The following is an 18,018-nucleotide window of genomic DNA, read 5'->3' on the forward strand; positions in this document are numbered from 1 at the left end:
GTCAGGTCAGGTCAACAGTTCGGGTCGGGTAGACGGGTTGACTCGGTTCAGTTCAAACAGGGTTGACATATTCAGACCGATCCAGACATGTGGACTAGTTCTGAAGACTTCCCTGGCGTGGACAACCCCACGTGCACACGGCAGTGTGTGGTAGAGCGTAAGATGATGACAAGAGTTTTTCGGGCGGCCGATTACTCCCTAGTTCAATAATTACCATAATCAATCCAAATAGCCTTAATCATCAACCAAAACCAACGAAATTAGAAGAAAAGATTTGAAATGCTTACCCTCACCGGTGGTAGGTGAAAACGATGATAATGCTTCGACCCACCAGTCGGGTTTTGAGCGGAACAGGCCGGAGAACACAAGGGGAATGGTGATGAACTCGACGCTCGTCGGTTCGGCTGGAATCTTTGAAATATCAAGGCGCGCCGGGGAAAAATTTTGAAGCTTTAAGACACGATTTCATAGTGTTAGATGACATTTATGTGAATTGGGGTTGGGCTTTGTTCGTCGATCGACGACATGTCTATATGTGGCGTTGGAGCGCGAACGGTGGGTCGGACGGTGACGAATCAAGGCTACAAAGGGAGGTCGACGGGGAGAGGATTGGTTAAATTTGGGGGAAAATAATTTGATTTTACCCAATCGGGTATATATTTTCAATTATTTAGAAAATGGGCAATTTGGATTAAAGTCCCTAAATTTTCCTTCACTTCCAAAAATGGTTTGCTAGCTTTACGATTTTACACTTTAATCCTCTATTTCTTCCAAAATACCACTTTAATTCGAGACTTGTAATTTCTAAAACTTAGCACCTAAATTGGGGTATGACAATTCTCTCATCCTTAAAAGAATTTTATCCTCAAAATTCATTGAAGTCACAAAAATGCAGAAATGAGGCTTTCATCAGTTTTCCATATCTTTCAATAGCTTTTACAAAAGTATGGATCCTTTAATCCTTAACCGACTGGACTATACCTTCTCGTCAAGACTCTCCCTCATTATATTAAAAGAATCAGACGAAATTGTCCTTGTGGAATTAATTCGACCTTAGTTATGGGGTTAAGTTCATAGAGAGGTAACATATCCCAATTCATTTCTGGAGTCAGGTCAAAATTTCTCGAATGAGTAACTTTCGTATTACTCGTGAGACACTTTACAGAATTTTGAAAAATGTTATTGGTATTCCTATATGTATAGGTCGAGCCCTAATGAATAAAAAACTTAGGTTAGCTCGTTATAGAGAGGGACACGACCTCGGAGTTCCGGCTTGAGAAGTACGGTTGTAGTGTAGGGGCATGTACTGACCAACCATCTTTTGAAATTCGACCGGCCGGTCTATCTAGAAAAAATTGACTCAACCTAAGCTCTGATACCACTAAATATAACCCACTCAGACCAATGCGGGTGGCCCGATCTGATCTGGGGTGTCACATTAGGGCCACTAGAGCGACACACCATAGAAAATCTCAAAAAATTAAATTTTTTTATTAAAACATGTAAAATCATAAAATCATTTATAAATACAAAAGTAAAATTTTACAATATTCAAGAGTAAAATTTTGCAATATTCAAAAGTAAAACAAATTACAACCTACATGCCCCTTAATCACATGTACCGTACTCCGAAAGCAATGTCGGTGGAACTCTTTTACTGATGTCGAAAGCTTCACTGGTACGATTCTTTTAACCTGAAATGGTAAGTAACAGAGTGGGATTTGGGAAGCTCAGTAATACATAACTACCTATTGATGCAACATGACATGCAAATAAAAGAAAAGCCATACAATTTCCTTATTTAAACATACATATACATGTTTTCGGGATAAAATGGGGTTCCACTGGTAGTTCTTTGAGTAAAGGCCATGAAGATATTAGTTCATAGGAAACATTCATAGTATCAAGTTTCAGGAGATCAAATAGGATGTCTAGTGTGTTCTAACCAAAACTAGTAAAAATTTATAATCTTTTAAAACATTAATTCTTTACAACATATTTTCAAAACCATAGTGAAACCCTCTAACTAAACATCGTTATGCAATTCCCAGAACTGCATCCGTAAGGGCTTACCCTAAGTACACAACATAGAAAGCCAACCTAAGGGAGTGCCTTGGGGCCTATAGGCCTACCCAAGGGTATCTATAGGTCCGTAAGGATTTACCAGCTGGATCAGGGCTGTACCTCCATACTACAGAATCCTACCCATATAAAAATCTAGTAGAAATCAGTTTACCAATAAATCATAATATCTGGATCGTGATCGAGTAATATCTCATAACCATGATAATAAAAAAATCATATAACTGATCTACACCTGTATATCGTAAGTAATCCATGATTAACCAAGGGAGTGCCTTGGGGTCTGAGAGTCTACCCAAGAATCACCTTAGGTCCGTAAGGATTTACCAGCTTGATCAGAGCTGTACCTCCATACTTCATTCTACCCAGATAATGTCCCAATAAAATAGTTCATGTAATAACCAATGAAACAGGAAACCATAGTTCATAACTCAGCAAATTCCATGATTCCATAAATCAGGAACAATTCATATTTTTCGGTGAAAACTGAAATCGGAGAACACATACCATGTTGTCATGGTTCATAAACCAGTAAATCAATAATTTCATCAAAACTCATTTCAAAACATATAAAATCGTCATGTAGTACATGTGGAACACACTAGAGGATCCAAGTATTTTTCAGAAGCACTGAATAGTTATTAGGAAAACGTAAAACTTATATACTTTGGTCGGATTCCAGGAACGAGTTTCTATTGAAAGGAATTGATTATTAATGGAACTAATCAGACATATAAAGTTGATACTTTAGAATCCAACTAGGATTCAGGTGAATCAAGAAGGTGTTCAGGGACCTTTATACAGAATAATTCTAGATTCAGATTTACTGAGAGTGATTCTATTACACAAACAATCAGGGATATTCGGGATTATGCATTGAATTATCAGGATTTTTAAGTCTAATTAAACCAAATGGGTATTCAGGATCCTTTGCATTTGAGTTACTCTTCTATGTTCAAATATGACTGGAGTGATTTGAGCTAATAAAGGAGAAAAGAAAGTTCAGAACATTTACAATCTATTTCGATCTATTGGATTATCGAAATAACTCAAGCAGAACAACTCCCAAAACTAATGCATATCGACTGGTTCATTCGTTACCCTTCTAGGGTATTCACTTTTTAATGCCAACAATTATTGTTCGTTGATCACCTTCAGAATCATAGTTGAATATATATCTTTTAAAGAGAGTAACATATATTCCAATGGTTTTTATCTCATTTCCACATTACAACAATATCAGGAATTGTCAACGTACTATAATTTGTGGTTCATAACCCATAGGGATAATACATCATGTAAGATCGGCGGTGTTTCCAGACTTATCCAAGTTATTATCTTAATTCAATGTCATCGAGGTACTTAATTCAATTAGTATTTAAAGTTATCTTGATCGCTTAGGAGTTTCCTGAATAATTTGGTCGTTTTCGCAAATTCAAATACATACAATACTTCTAAACTTGGTCAAATAATATAGTTATATAGGTATTCGAGGCTAATTTATTAATTTCAGAGCTTGAGGGCATTTAGTCATTCTAGGTCTTAGAAATACTTTAGGTTATTTTACACTTTAGTCATTTTACACTTTGAGGTATATCTATAAATCTAATATAGATCCGAAATTTAAATCGATGATTCTAAAGTTCAAGTAAATCAAGCCATGAGCTCTCAGGTCGCTTCCATTATTAATAGTAATCCCTTTACTTTTTAGTTTTAAGGGTATTATCGTAATTTCATTCAATTCTGTCATTGGCATTACTTCGGGTAACTTAAGCTTGAAAGTATTCCAGTCCCATTAAAGTTCAAAGTTCTTTTCTCATTTGCTCACTAGAGTGTTAGGATTTTCGGAAGCTCGAATCGACAACCGGAACGGTTTGCAAAGAGGGGTCAGAATGGTTTTGTGTTTAGGGAGTAAGGAGATTGAAAGATAGAGAATTGCACAGCGATTTATAGTGGTTTGACTTTCTCAATCAAAGTCTACGTCCACTACCTTAGCTCCTCACCAAGGATTTTCCAACAAATTCACTAATTTGTTCTTTCTTTTGAGGATAAAGAGTAACCTTACAAACTCCCTAGTTTTTTTCGGGCTAAACTAGAACCTTTCCCTAGTTTTTACACGGGATTAGCTAGAACATTTCCCCTTTATAAAAGGATAAGAAATGTAAACAAGAAAACCTCTCTAAGGTAGGTGTTTACAAGATTGAGCTCACAAGAACAAAATATATACAAGAGAAAGATGAAATAAGAATGAAAAACTCTTCTCTTGTGTTTGATTGCTTAGATAGTTGTTATATTACTTCTTCAAGTGTCCTTAGGCTGTATTTATAGCTTGGAATGTGTTTGAAGTCGTATATAGCCGTTAGGGATGTTTTGGAGCCATTTAGGGATGAGAAACAATTAATAAAATAGCTTGGAGCGTGGGGGGAATCAGTACCCCCTCATGGGGAATCGGTTCCCTAATTGCAATATGTTTTTGACCGTTAAACAGGGGGGAATCGGTACCCCCTGGGGGTAATCTGTTCCCCTAGGGGGGAATCTGTACCCCCTAGGGGGAGAATCTATACCCCCTGGGCAATCTGATTTTTCTTGAAACCCTTTAAAAAGAAAATATTTTTGGCTCGATTAAGGCTCGAAATACTTTGTAAAATTGTTTTAAAATATTTAAGTATAAAACACAATTTTACACTTTAGTAAGGATTAAAATGAACTTTGAAAGACTTGGAGTAATATTTTGATATTCGAATAATTACATCGAATATACTTAGAAAATCTTTTGTAAAATCTTAAAATTCATTTAACTTAATTTGTTATATCGAAACATCGTTTTCAACAATCTCCCCCTTTTTGATATAACAAAACATTTGAGTAATTTTAAGATTTTGAAATAAAGTTTGAAATTACTCCCCCTTACTTTAACACTTCTCCCGTTTAACACCTTAACACTTCTCCCCCTTTTTGTTAAATCAAAAAGACTCTAATCTTTGAAGTTCAAAATAACTTTGGAGAGTAACTAGTAAATTTGACATTTTAAAAATCATTTGAAAAAAAAATCAAAGCTCCCCATCAATAAATGCATTCCAAATAAAATTTTGCTTTTAGGATCTTGACACTTAAACAAAATTGAATTTCAACAAAGAATAACAAACATGTTAGTAGCATATGAAATTCAATATATCCAAGACTAAAATACTTTATGCAATACCAAATGTTGAATTTAAGATCATATGCATAAAGTTTTCTAAAAATGTTATGCATTTAAAAAAATTTTGATATCAATTATTAGAGAGATATCATTTTTATTTAAACCACATGCATAAACATTCAAATTTAGGTCAAATTTTTTTAAAGATTTATAAAATCAAAGTATTTGAAAAGTTGATATCAAATGTTAGAGAGATATCATTTGCATTAAAACAAATTTTAACCAAAATTTTATTATGATGAACTAAAAATTCTGAAAAATCATTACAACTTTAAAATGTTCATAATAATCATCTTTTCAACATAAATGAGATTAAAACAATGATGCATAATCATTTAAAACCAAAACTCATGCATGCTTAAAATCAAATGAGCAACCAAATAATCCAAAATTAAAAGTATTAAGCTTAGAGGTTACCCATTCCTTTTTCATGTGTGGCTAGAGCATCTTGAATATCATCATTTTCATCGCAATTGCTTCCATAAACCTAAAAGAGACATTTAAGTAGATTTTGGTATCCAAATTGCTTTGGATCCTTGAACGTTAGTTACAATGACCCTTGTTCCTTTTGGAACCCATACTTGCCTAATTTTAAAACGTTTTCCTTTCTTAAAAGGACAAGTATGTTCCATATGACCATGATAATGGCAATGTGAGCATTTTGCCATATTTAAACATAATAGGTTGTTTTTAGAAATTAATTTTTTTTCTTTTATTAAGCTTTCAAACTTAACACCTAACTCAAAATTTTCTTTTTCTAAATCATTTATTTTGATTTTTGAAAGCTCTAAATTATTTTTCAAAATTTCATTTTGATTTTCAAAATAAACTTTTGCCTTCAAAATCAAATTATCTTTATTTTTGAGTTTTGAAATTAATTTCGTATATTTGGAATTCATGGTCTCAAATCCCAAATACAACATATTATAAGCATCTTGTAACTCATCAAAAGTAAATGAATTAAATTCATTTGAGTTAGAAGATACCTCGAATTCTTCTTGAGTGGTCATGAGGCATAGGTTGACTACTTCATCTTCATCATTGGAATCATCTTCGTCACTACAAGATGCAACAAATGCCTTCTTCCCCTTTTTCTTTAGAAGAGGACATTCATACATGACATGCCCCTTTCTTTGACAATCGAAACATACCAGGGGACTCTTCTTCTTGGTTGATTCATGTTTGACTTCCTTGGAAATCATGAATCTCTTGAGTTCCTTCAAGAGCTTGACCATCTCTTCTTTTTGTTCATCTTTGTCTTCATCCACCTCATCACTTGAATCTTGATAGCTTTCATTGATGCCTACGTCCTCATTCTTCTTCTTCTTCTTCTTGTTTTTCTTCTCTTCCCTTTCTTCATCTTCCTTCACCATCATCTCATGAGTGATAAGGGAACCAATTAGCTCGTCGAGAGTGAGAGACTTTAGGTTTCTTGCTTCGATAATGGCCGTCTTCTTTGATTGCCACTCCTTTGGAAGAGAGTAAATCATCTTCCTCACAAGCTTCTCATTTGGGATTACTTCTCCATATCCCTTGAGACCATTGACAATCACGGAAAATCTATCCGTCATAGCTTTGATGTCTTCATCGGGTTTCATCTTGAAGTTCTCGTAGCTATGGTTGAGAAGACTTTTCTTTGATTCCCTCACTTCGTCAGTTCCTTCATGAGTGACTTGGAGCTTATCCCAAATCTCTTTGGCACTGGAAAAAGATGAGACTCTTCCATATTCATTTGGGCCTAAAGCACAAAATAGAATATGTATAGCCTTAGAATTAAGCTAAAAAATTTTCTGCTCTTCTCTACTCCAATCATTGTACTTGCCGGGTGGAGAGGAGTAACCGTCCATGATTGAGTACCAAGCTCCTAGATTGTATGATTGAATGAAGTACATCATCTTATTCTTCCAATGTGCATAATTTACTCCATTGAAGAAGGGTGGCTTGTTGACCGGTTGTGAATCCATAATAGGATATTCTTCAAGATAATAAGCACTAGAAGAAAAAGTCATTTCTTTGTCGATTGCGTCGAGAATTGGTAGAGCTTATTCTAGGATCATCTTAAGGTGATTAAACCTTCTTAACAAGTTAGGCTCTGATGCCAATTGTTAGGATTTTTGGAAGCTCGAATCGACAACCAGAACGGTTTGCAAAGAGGGGTCGGAACGGTTTTGTGTTTAGGGAGTAAGGAGATTGAAAGATAGAGAATTGTACAGCAATTTATAGTGGTTCGACTTTCTCAATCAAAGTCTGTGTCCACTACCTTAGCTCCTTACCAAGGATTTTCCAACAAATTCACTAATTTGTTCTTTCTTTTGAGGATAAAGAGTAACCTTACAAACTCCCTAGTTTTTTTGGGGCTAAACTAGAACTTTTCCCTAGCTTTTACACGGGATTAGCTATAACCTTTCCCCTTTATAAAATGATAAGAAATGTAAACAAGAAAACATCTCTAAGGTAGGTGTTTACAAGATTGAGCTCACAAGAACAAAATATATACAAGTGTCCTTAGCCTGTATTTATAGCTTGGAATGTGTTTGAAGTCGTATATAGCCGTTAGGGATGTTTTGGAGTCGTTTGGGGATGAGAGACAATTAATAAAATAGCTTGGAGCGTGGGGGGAATCGGTAACCCCTCATGGGGAATCGATTCCCTAATTGCAATCTGTTTTTGACCGTTAGATAGGGGGAATCGGTACCCCCTGGGAGGGGAATCGATACCCCCTGGGGGGGAATCTGTTCCCCCTAGGGGAATCTGTACCCCTTGGGGGGGAATCGATACCCCATGGGCAATCTGATTTTTCTTGAAACCCTTTAAAAAATATTTTTGGCTCGATTAAGGCTCGAAATACTTTGTAAAATTGTTTTAAAATAGTTTAAGTATAAAACACAATTTTACACTTTAGTAAGGATTAAAATGAACTTTGAAAGACTTGGAGTAATATTTTGATATTCGAATAATTACATCGAATATACTTAGAAAATCTTTTGTAAAATCTTAAAATTCATTTAACTTAATTTGTTATATCGAAACATCAAAATGTTTTCAACATAGAGGTTAATTTCACCACTAAGGAAAGTCTTGGTCCTTTTTTTAGTAAAAGGGTATTTTCATAATTTTACCACTTAGGGTTATTTTTGGTAATTTTTTATCCAAATAATCTCGATATTAAACCTTTAAAGAGATTTATCAAAATTTACAAATCTTGAAACTGATTCATTTATTATTGAATCACTGAACTCATAATTATTTTCGATTGTTCTTCCAATTCCTTAAGTGAGCCATATAAGTCCTATCCAGTTACCAACTTTTAATAATATTCAAATCGATTTTAGGAAATGATTACTACATACATATGACCAATTATACTCATCTATACAGAAATCAATACTAACTTGTTCCATAAAGCATGAAACATGTAGTAATGTATTACCTCAGTTTTCGTGTCATACCGATCGACCAATTAATCTCCATTTTATCGCCCTCGAACTTGAATTCAACGTCCAATAATTCCTCGGGTACATAGAAACCAAATTTACGTCAGAAACTGAACTTAATTGAGAAACCATATTCAATCCGAAGATAAAACATTGAAAAATGACTTACTGGGTGCGAATTTGGCAAAACGGACTTCAGATTCGGACTCAGAGTGTCGAAAAATATAAATTAAGGCTTTCGGAAATTTTGACTTTTCCGGTCAACGGTTAACGATCAGACCAATCAAAGTCAATGGTCAACTCTGACCAAAGTCAACGGTTCGGGTCGGGCAGGCGGGTCGGTTCGGGCCGGTCCATACCGGTTGGACCGGTTCTAGAGACTTTCCTGGAGCATGGACAACCCCACGTGCACGTCGGCGCATGGTGGCGCGTGAGACAGCGGCAAGGGTTGTTTCGGGAGGCCGATTACTCCCTGGTTCAATAATTACCTTAATCAATCCAAAACAACCTTAATCATAAACCAAAACCAACAGAATTAGAAGAAAAGATTCGAAACGCTTACCCTCGCCGGCAGTCGGTGAAAACGACGGCAATGCTTCGACCCACTGGTTGGGTTTTGAGCGGAACCAACCGGAGAACACAAGGGGAAGGGCGGTGATACTCGACGCTCGTCGGTTCGGTCGAAATCTCCGAAAAATCGAAGGCGCACCGGGTTTTCACCGACCGGAGAACACAAGGGGAAGGGCGGTGATACTCGACACGATTTCACGGCGTTAGATGCCGTTCATAGTGAATTGGGGGTTGGGCTTTGTTCGTCGGTCGACGACGTGTCTATAGGTGGCATTGGAGCGACGAACGGTGGCCAGACGACGACGGATCGAGGCTGCGAAGGGAGGTCGACGGGGAGAGGGATTTGGTTAAATTTGGGGGGAAAACAATTTGAGTTTACCCAATCGGGTAATATATTTTTCAGTGAGTCTAGAAAATGGAAAAATCCGGGTTTAAGTCCCCGAATTTTCCTTAACTTCCAAAAATAGTCTGCTAGCTTTGCAATTTTACACTTTAATCTTCTATTTCTTCTAAAATACCACTTTAATTCAATACTTATAATTTCTAAAACTTAGCCCTTAAATTGGGGTGTGACACTTTATCTATAGGATGCTTTGATGGCTTTTGATTGAATCAATATCAGATTAATTTTCAGATTCCAGAATTATGTTGCAGACAGGTGTCTATAGGCCTTAGCTTCCCGAATTTCTAACTGTTTATTGCTTTTAGAAAAATCTTGACTAACTCCTACTGTTAAGGTTACTTGTTTCTTTAACTTGGGTTTTGAATGCAGACGCTGAACAAAGATGATGAATACGTCAACATGATAAGTCATTCTCTTTGAATGTTTGATGACTAAAGAAACTACTTTTTGGCGTTTGTTCCATATAGCGACCCACACTGTAACATTCATCATTCGTTGCAGGTTACGTGCAGAAGATAACAGCTTGGAAGGATATTGAAGTGATGGTGGATGTGGATAATGGAAAGCCACCTTGAACTTTTTCCAACATTTGTTTGGGATAATTTGTTAACAACTTTTAAGAGTTGTATTTTTTTAACACCTTTTGTCGAACATTTTACGTAGACTATTCCTTACATATGTAGAGGGTGAAAGTGAGTCAAAAAGAAATAAGAAATTTTTCTGATTGAGATTTAACAGAGGGAAAAGGAATCGCTTGTAACTTTATTAAATAATGTATTCTTATGATTATCTCTGTTTTAATCCTACTTTGTCACTTTGGAACCATTTTCTTCATTAATGGCTTGCGGCTGATGCAGCATGAAACAATAGCCTTAAATGCAACTCATCTCTTGCTTTAAAATTAGAGTAACCTTTTCTCATCTGCCATGAACAACCTATAAATTTGTAAGGCGCCCAAGTTGTGAAAATCGAACATTGAGACTTGAAGCCTGAGTATACTCGCACGGTTTACATTTCTTGCCATGGTCGGATCAACGATACCGGCAAATATGCTGAATGTTGAACAACTTCTTGTGCAAACCGTTTTGCTTGTTTTCTGGAGACAGGCAAATTCTCTGGGTTGTAACTGCTTTACAGCCTGATCTAAATGAATTTGATTCCATTAAAAATGGGAAGATTTCTGACGTCAGACAAAATAGTGATTATCCTGCAAGCGCTCCAACAGATGATTCACAAGAGAAAATTCGCTCAAAAAAAACCAGAGAAAAAAAAAGTCTCTAGGGTTTAATAAAATATTATCAAATCAAAACCACCCTAAAATCAGTCCACAAGCCGGACTGTTATAGCCAAAAATCGTCTTTATTCGAATTTTTCCAAAAATAGAAAAATCCCGAAAATCACTCTAAATTGAAATTCGAAATAAAATAAGCAATCTCCAAAAAATCCGGCCTAAATCGGATTTAAATTGACTTCCTAATTGGCAATCGAAATATTACCATAAATAGTAAAAAAATATCTAAATCTAGTGATTCGGAAAGGAAAATGGCAGAATTTGAGGTTCAAAAAAAGGCCACATGGAGCCTAGCTCATGTAGAGAGCGTGCGCGTCGAAAAGAGCTTTTCGGATTGGGGTCTTATGCGTGATTTTGACACCTGTAGCCAAAGTTATGGCTAAAAGACTGAAACATACTCAAAACGACCCCAATGAGAAACATGTCACAATCAATTCCCGCCTTTGCGTTGATCTGCCAATTCATGGTATCTCAGCACCATCAAGGTGCAATCTGACAGCTCAGTATCATCTGTCTCGGATTCCCCTGCATCAGTCACCCCGGGTTGGAAAGAACTCGTCCTCGAGTTCAGAGTAGTGTCATCAGAATCCACAAAACAATGACTCAGGTGCTTCACATTAAAGACATCAGAAGTCTTCAAGTGGCTGGGAAGGCATAACCTGTAAGCATTATCATTGATCTTCTGCACGACCTCACAAGGTCCAATCTTCCGATCCTTAAGCTTATTATACTCACCAACAGGAAAACGATCACGAGTTAATACAGCCCAAACAAAATCACCAACATCAAAAAGTACCTGACGACGATGATTGTCGACCCGAGTCTTGTACTTGGTATTGCTCTCATGAATGGTTTGTTTCACCTGCTCATGGATACCCCGAAGATACTTTGCCATCTCATCTTCTTTAGGACTGAAACGACCTATACGTGGAATAGGGGCTAAGTCCAGCACCCCAGATGGGTTCTGACCATAGACAATCTCAAATGGGCTTAAACCTGTGGTTCTATTTTTTGATCTGTTGTAGGCAAATTCTGCCTGAGGCAATGCCAAATCCCACTGCTTCGGATTCGTTCCTGCCAAACACCTCAAGAAGTTTCCCAAACTTTGGTTCACCACCTCGGTCTGGCCATCCGTCTGGGGGTGGTAGGCGCTACTGAAATTCAATTGCGTTCCCAGTTTCCCCCACAGGCTCTTCCAGAAATGACTGATGAACTTAGTATCACGATCTGAAGTGATGGATCGAGGAATACCATGTAAACGCACAATCTCCTTGAAATAGAGATGGATAATCTGGTCAGCATCCATAGTCTTTCTACAAGCTACAAAATGAGCCATCTTGGAAAACCTGTCAACCACAACAAAGATAGAATCTGAGGCCCTTTGGGTGTGGAGTAAGCCTAGTACAAAATCCATGCTGACATCGAACCAAGGAGCTTCAGGAACAGGTAAGAGAGTGTACAAGCCCGCATTGGTGAGAACTCCCTTAGACCGCTGGCACACATAACAACGGTCCATATAATGGGCCACATCGCTAGTCAACTTGGGCCAATAAAAGTCAGACGAGATAAGGGCCAAGGTCTTATCTCGGCCAAAGTGTCCCTCATTATGGAGTTCACTTATAATTTTTTGCCTCAATGAACAATCTGGAATGCACAACTGTAATCCACGAAACAGATACCCATTATGCAAAACAAAATCATGACGGTGACCCTCAGTTACCTCCTGAAATATCTTTCCAAAGGAAGGATCAGCTGCATACATATCTGTGAACGTCTCAAAGCCTGCAACTTTAGTACTCATGGTGGTGAGAAGTAAGGTACGACGGCTCAGGGCATCTGCGACGCAGTTCAAACTCCCTGCTTGGTGCCTCAGCGTAAAAGTGAATTCTTGCAAGTATGCCACCCACTTGGCATGACGTCTACTCAGATTGTGTTGTCCATTGATGTATTTCAAGGCCTCTTGATCGGTAAACAGAATAAACTCCTTCTGTACTAGGTAGTGACGCCAATGCTTCAGGGACTGAACTATGGCATTAAACTCCAGATCATAAGTGGAATAATTTTTCTTTGATTCCGATAGTTTTTCACTGAAAAAAGCAACCGGACGACCTGCCTGACTCAGAACACCACCAATGCCAACGCCAGATGCATCACAATTTACCTCGAACACTTTGTCAAAATCTGGAAGTGCCAAAACTGGAGTCTCGATCATCTTCTGCTTGACCAGTTGAAAACTGGCCTCTGCCTCCTCAGACCACTGGAAATCACGCCCCTTGAGGCACTCTGTGATAGGGGCGATCAGAGTACTGAAATTTCTAATGAATCGGCGGTAAAAAGATGCCAAGCCATGGAAACTTCGGATGTCATGTAAGGTATTTGGTCTGGGCCACTCCAAGACTGCATCTACCTTTGACTGATCTGCATGAACACCATCAGTAGACACAACAAAACCAAGAAAAGTCACAGAAGCAGTGAAGAAAGAACACTTCTTTTGATTGACAAACAAGCACTCCGTTTTCAGCATCTCAAAAACAGCACGGAGGTGATCGAAGTGTGAAGTCCATGTCGGACTATAAACGAGGATATCATCGAAGTAAACTATAACAAATTTCCCCATAAAAGGCCGCAAGACCTGATGCATAAATCTCATGAACGTACTGGGTGCATTGGATAGCCCGAAAGGCATGACCATCCACTCATACAACCCTTGTGGTGTTTTAAACGCCGTCTTCCACTCATCTCCAGGTCTTATTCTGATTTGGTGGTAACCGCTCTTAAGGTCAATTTTTGAGAAGACCTTAGAACCAGATAGTTGATCCAACATATCATCTAGACGGGGAATTGGAAACTGGTACTTAACTGTAATTCTGTTGATCGATGGGCTGTCAACACACATATACCAAGAACCATCTTTATTTGGCACTAGCAGAGAAGGGACTGCACATGGGCTCATACTCTCTCGGATATAGCCCCTCTCCAAAAACTCTTCCACATGTCGCTGCAACTCTTCAGCCTCCTTGGAACTGAGGCGATATGCTGGTCGATTTGGCAAACTTGACCCAGGAACAAGGTCAATTTGATGTTGAATATCCCTCATAGGTGGTAGCCCAGGAGGAAGATCCTCTGGCATCAAGTTAGAGAATTCTGCTAGCAGCCGCTGCACATCTACTGGTAAATCTGCATCCACGTCTACTGCATTGTTCTCGCAAGGTAGTAAGGCATAGACCACGTCGCCATGCTCGATCTCATCTAAAAACCTGGACATAGAAAGCAGAGTAGTATTATGCGTTACTGGGGTAGGAGTGAGTCCTTCCCGCCGGGGTGCCAACACAATCTTTTTTCCCTTGATGCTAAGGGAATATGTATTCTTCCGTCCATCATGAATGACACTGCGATCATACTGCCAGGGTCAACCCAACAATATATGACACGCATCTATAGACACAACATCACACCAGGCATTATCAAAATATTTTCTACCAATTGAAAAAGACACGAGGCATCGCCTATCAACAGTTACCTCACTGCCTTTATTTAGCCATGACAGCTTGTATGGCTTAGGATGACGGTCCGTCTTCAACTGCAATTTCTGGACAACCTCCTCGGACACTACATTCTCACAACTGCCGCTGTCAATGATCATTTTGCAGACTTTATCTGCAACTGTGCAGGTCGTGTGGAAAATATTGGTTCTCAACCAATCGTCCCCTGAATCGCCCTTGGGAGTAAGTAGACTCTTGCGAACGACCAGAGTCTCATGACCATCTCCATACAGCACATCATCAGTCTCATCATCGTCATACACAGGTTCTCCAATCTCCACAATCTCGTCTTTCGCGTTTTCCTCAATCAACAAATTTTTGCCCTTTTGACTAGCAGGCTTCCTGCAATCAGTCGCCCTATGCCCTTGTTCACCACAACGAAAACATCTAATAGTAGGGTTAGAATTACCCTGCGGTGGCTGTTGAGCAGGACGGGAATCCTAAGGACGAACTGGTCGACTGTTGTGATCGTTCCTGATCACTGGTCTCTTGTTTTACTGTTTTTCAATAGTAAGTGCACGCTGGTAAGCTTCCGAAACACTCCACAGTGAATGAAGGCTGAGGACATCTTGTAAGGGCTGGCGTAAACCCCCCAAATATCGCACCACCATTTGCTCCTCCATCTCAGATAAATCGTTCCGGGTGACCAATTGGTAAAACTCCTCCGTGTAATCATCGACTGATCGTGCGCCCTGCCTCAACACATGAAGTCGTTGAAACAAGGTTTGCGTGTAGCCGAAGGGAAGGAAGTGACCCTTCATCTTCTTCTTCATCTTCTCCCAATCAATGATCTTGGTCTTGCCCTGTCTTTCTCGTGAACGTCGCAATTGTTCCCACCACGCAGATGCTCTGCCCTTGAGTTTGATGGCGATCAGTTTCACTTTCACACGATCGGGGACTTCCTTATATTCAAAAATACGCTCTACTTCATTAATCCAATCCACGAATCCCTCAGCCTGTAACGTACCAGAAAATTTAGGGAGATCGACCCGAAAACCGAGGTCTCCATGACGCTCTTCCCGACCACGGTGTGCCCGGAATTGAGCACGATTGTGATATGGGTTTTCGAAAGCGGAATTGGTATCGTGATCAGAGGCCTCACGATCCTCGAAATCCTGCGCCGCCAGGCGCTGGGTTAATTCTACGACTTGCCTCTGTAAATCCGCAATCATCACATCCTGAACGTTGCGATCACGGCGTTGGGCTTCCTTATTCGGAACCTGCTCACGATAACCACGACCACGACCTCCAGCCATTGAAACTGGTGAAATTTCCCAGGAAGATGTTGAAGCTCTGACACCAACTGACGCCAGACAGAATAGTGATTATCCTGCAAGCGCTCCAACAGATGATTCACAAGAGAAAATTCGCCCCAAAAAAACCAGAGGAAAAAAAAGTCTCTAGGGTTTAATAAAATATTATCAAATCAAAACCACCCCAAAATCAATCCACAAGCCGGACTGTTATAGCCAAAAATCGTCTTTATTCGAATTTTGCTAAAAATAGCAAAATCCCGAAAATCACTCTAAATTGAAATTCAAAATAAAATAAGCAATCTCCAAAAAATCCGGCCTAAATCGGATTTAAATTGACTTCCTAATTGACAATCGAAATATTACTATAAATAGTAAAAATATCTAAATCTAGTAATTCGAAGGAGAAAACGGCAGAATTTGAGGTTGAACAAAAGGCCACATGGAGCATAGCTCATGTGGAGAGCGTGCGTGTCGAAAAGAGCTTTCCGGATTGGGGTTTTATGCGCGATTCTGACACCTGTAGCCAAATATATGGCCAAAAGACTGAAACATACTCAAAACGACCCCAATGAGGAACATGTCACAATCAATTCCCGCCTTTGCGCTGATATGTCAATTCATGGTATCTCAGCGCCATCAAGGTGCAATCTGACAGCTCAGCATCATCTGTCTCGGATCCCCTGCATCAATTTCTCAGATGAAGTACAAGGGCGTGTTGAGGACTCTAGGGATAGGAAACATGGCTCAAGATGTACCCAAGATTCCTTCGGGTGGGCAATTTTGATGGAGATGGAGTTTATCAGTTTCAAGGACTTTGTGGAAGTACACAAGAGGAGCGGTACGGTGATGACGATGGACATTGAGAACGCTTTCAGCACATCCGACCTCAACTGTGATGGAGTTGCAGCTAGGAGTGTAAGTAAATGTTAAGAGCAGTGGACAGTGGCGATGGTATGATTAACATGAATGAATTTATGAACATGGTGACTCCGACTATTAAGCGGCATTTCATTTTATCTGTTTGGATCTGGGAGCTTCTTCGCTTGATGTATGCCAATGTAACTTTGATTCCTCTGGTTAAAAGAAGCGGTTTGTATATTTCAAAGAATAAACAGTGTGCAACTGTAAAATTAATATTTATCACTGTTTTGATACAAGACATGGGAATCTTTTGTAACTTTAGCATCAGTTTCATGAATCTTCAAGTAATTCAGACATCTTATGAACGCACTAGTGATTTTGTCATCTTCATTAATAGCTGTCATGCAACAAATTATGCATGTTCCATTTCTCTATCTACCCCCACCCAAAAAAAAACCCCACCTTTTTGTTGGATTTGAGATACTTCATTTGCTTTAAAATATAAAGCACCTGCATGCCAACTGTGATATAGCATTTGAATTCCAACATTCAGTTCATTGAAACGGACGATATGAAAACAGATCAAGATCCCAAGCTGACCAACAGATTGACATCAAATTTCTGTAAAAACTTAATACTATTGGGACCACTATATTCACTTTGGCAACATATTTTCATGCTGGAGTATTATACTTCTGAATCCTGGAAATGAACTATGGAGCAAAAATGAAGACATATCTTAGCTCCTAATAGATTGGAAAACATGAAAACGTAATCTGTCGGGTTTAATTAAAAATACTACTAATTAAGCATCAGAACAAGCAGAAACGTATACATATTGCCTAGTAATGAACCGTTCACTTGAAAACACAAGCACGAGTCAACAACAGTTCCCTTCACAGCAATGCATGTTCCCTAAAACTCTACAACATTACATATCAAAATCTAAACAGAAAGAATTCACGAAACTGATGTGAGGCCTATTACCAGTAATCACTGCAAGAAGATAAGCCATCCTTGATATTTTTTTTTGATAGAAGTTGGAGGTCTCATTAAAAACTCCCTTCGTATTCTTCCACATACTTAGAAGTATGTTGAAGAACAAGGAAGGGAGAAAAGAGTGCCTCATATTTTATTAAATATAATATTAAGTACATGAGGTAACACCAAACCCACATGCGGGAATAAACACCAATACAACCCATATCACCTAGAAATCTTACATCGTCAACCAAAAAGCCCCTAAATCACCTCAAGATGTAAGATAACATAACAAAAAAACCAACAATTACAACCACAAACTTAAAAACGCCTCTGAATACAGCAGCCGAACAATCACAACCCAATTGGAGGATCAAGTTCTAAAGAAATATCGCA

This window comes from Hibiscus syriacus, unplaced genomic scaffold, assembly GCF_006381635.1.
Source record: "Hibiscus syriacus cultivar Baekdansim isolate YM2019G1 unplaced genomic scaffold, ASM638163v2 tig00011761_pilon, whole genome shotgun sequence".
In the NCBI taxonomy this organism is placed as follows: Eukaryota; Viridiplantae; Streptophyta; class Magnoliopsida; order Malvales; family Malvaceae; genus Hibiscus; species Hibiscus syriacus.